This window comes from Penaeus monodon, chromosome 1 (genome assembly GCF_015228065.2).
Source record: "Penaeus monodon isolate SGIC_2016 chromosome 1, NSTDA_Pmon_1, whole genome shotgun sequence".
In the NCBI taxonomy this organism is placed as follows: Eukaryota; Metazoa; Arthropoda; class Malacostraca; order Decapoda; family Penaeidae; genus Penaeus; species Penaeus monodon.
The window spans coordinates 7267941-7270440 of NC_051386.1; the positions used below are offsets into that span (position 1 = coordinate 7267941).

General features: G+C 43.2%; 1 protein-coding gene across 1 annotated transcript in view; it reads left to right on the forward strand.

Annotated features, from left to right (window-relative positions):
* The window catches only part of LOC119585265, a 56756-nt gene extending 54990 nt beyond the window's left edge, over positions 1–1766 (forward strand). Inside the window, exon 5 of the mRNA XM_037933975.1 lies at positions 1–1766. This exon is cut by the window's left edge and continues 301 nt beyond it. The gene's annotated coding sequence lies outside the window, so the exon portion shown is untranslated.
* The last annotated feature ends 734 nt before the right edge of the window (positions 1767–2500 follow it).

Here is a 2500-nt window from a genome sequence, read left to right on the forward strand (position 1 = left end):
GCGTCGGGCCCCGCGCTCGGCGAGAGCAGCAGCGAGACGTCCATTTGATTACGCTAGATAGCATCAGAGACAGCCAACTCCATCCAGACGTGGGCGGCGGTCTGTTCGACGTGGGCGGCAATCTGTTCGACTTCGGCTCAAGTTCCGCCTCTTGGTTTCCCTCTAGTGGGCGTGGGCAGGTGCATGTCCATCACTCGTGACTGGTGCCGGTATGAAATTATAAGTGAAAAGTGCTTGTAAAATCACACAGAGAACGCGGGTTTCATTGCTGTTGTGATGGAATCAGGACCGCAAATTTGGAATCCACTGCAGTATTCGTAGGATGAAAGGGTTTCGAAAGTTGAGAAATTAATAGAATTAGCTCTGAGATCCGGCTGATATGACCACCTCGTTAATAAAAGAAGTTTTAATATTTTATACTTATTCTAATTCTCTTCTTATGTGATGACCAGAACTGTCGTTTAGGTGTCATAAATATTACCGAAAAATTTATGCCTCAGGTGCTTTTCCTTAGTACTGTACATTTTCTTTAATATTTTGCGTTTGCATTCGTGGCGTTTATCGCAGAGTATTGATTTATCTGCACATACAGAAACACTAAATACACACGCAAAGTCAAACACACATACTTGTGCGCCCATACATATACACAAATACGTATGCGTTATACATTTATACACACGCAAACATATATCCCTACACAGATACAAACACTAACACAAAGAAATAAACACATGTGCTGATATAACGTTATTCATTTCATCTCCCTTATGTGGTGACTCCGAAATTCCCAGCAAGCGGAAGAACAGAAACGACGGAGAGAGGCTTCCCTGCGAGTCCTGTGGCTTCATGACAAAGACCCGAGGCCGTGAAGGAACTTGCAGCGGAGGCGAGGGAGGAGAAGAATGGAAGGCAAGGACGGGAAGCCACTCACGCGCGTGCATTTGGGTGTTGCAGCGGGGGAATACGCGGTGTGGGTTTTCGTATTTGATGTAAGGCTTTTATTTGAGAGGGAGCGAAATTTCCTCTCGTTGCTTTCGTCGTTTAGAATTGGATGTGGCGAGGTTTTCGTATTTTGGTTGCGTGCTAAAAAAGTGAGAGAGCGAGTCGTGGATTTTCGTTTTGTTGAAGGAAGAGCATCAGTGGCAAAATATAAGATGGAAGAGGAGTTGCAAGCGTTGTAGATCGTACTCATGGTTATATGAAATGGCAGAAACTGATAAAGATAACGCTCTGTTAGGCTAACTCAGTAATAGCTTTCTTGTTGCTAGTTGGCCTGCTGCTAGTGGCCTGCTGTGGTGTTTACGTGTCACTCGTTAGACAGCTGAGATGTAAGCCATTAGATGACTGTCAGCTATTCCGTGAGATTGTTGCCGCCTGTTGCAAGGGTCAAGGAGTGGGTTTGCTATCCTTTTCGTGGCTTTAGAGAGATGATAATCGTGGAGAATTTCGTAGCTAGTCATGGACTGTGTGATTCCTCTTTTAAATGTTCGTTGTTGAAATGTCGTTGGCAGTCTGTAAATTTGCTGACATTTTGTTTCAGAGAATCGTTGTTCGTTTCGATATTGGTGATGATTTCGTTACAGGATGGTAGTTATATAAAAGGAGGCGACGTTATGACTTGTCCCACTGGCGAATGTGATTCCTCGTTTGTTAGAAAGTAACAGTGTAAATATAATGTTTGGTGTCGGTTAGAAAGGAATTAAACACACACACACACAAACACACACACACACTTAACTGACACTCACACTCACACTCACACTTACATTCACACTCACATTCTCACACATGCACACACACACACACACACACACACACACACACACACACACACACACACACACACACACACACACACACACACACACACACACACACACACACACACACACACAAACTAACACCTAACAAGGTTTTGTCGTTTCGATGGATGTCGCACGTATCAAATAAATGTCCAAATCTAATTGTACATATCCCATATCACAATATATTTCATATCATCCAATTTCATTTTGATAAGCTCTAACTGTATAACCATGAATGGATAAAACCGCACGTTGCACCCGACTCTCAAAGAACGTTTTGCCCAAACGTTTTGTCAACGCGATTACCAGGGACTGTTGATAATCCTCCCTTCGCAGGCGTAGAGGAGGAATTCGCATCCCCCATCCTCATCAAACACTCATACAGACTCACAATATATACTCAGCTCACTCAGCTAAGCTCACTTTAACTCGCCCGTAGGTAAAGTATATAGAGCATGCTTGACTCGATACGGGTCTCCACACTCATCCTTATTTCACCCACATATTACTCTTGTAATGATCTCTTTAATACTCATATATACATACCTTTGCTTCATCTACATACTCTATATCGCTCATGCTAACCTCGCTTATTGTGTCACACTCATGAAGCATAATGCTGTAGTGTCACTGATGTGATTTTCGGAGCGTGTGGTATTCATACTGACGACCCGTTATCCTTTCTTTTCATT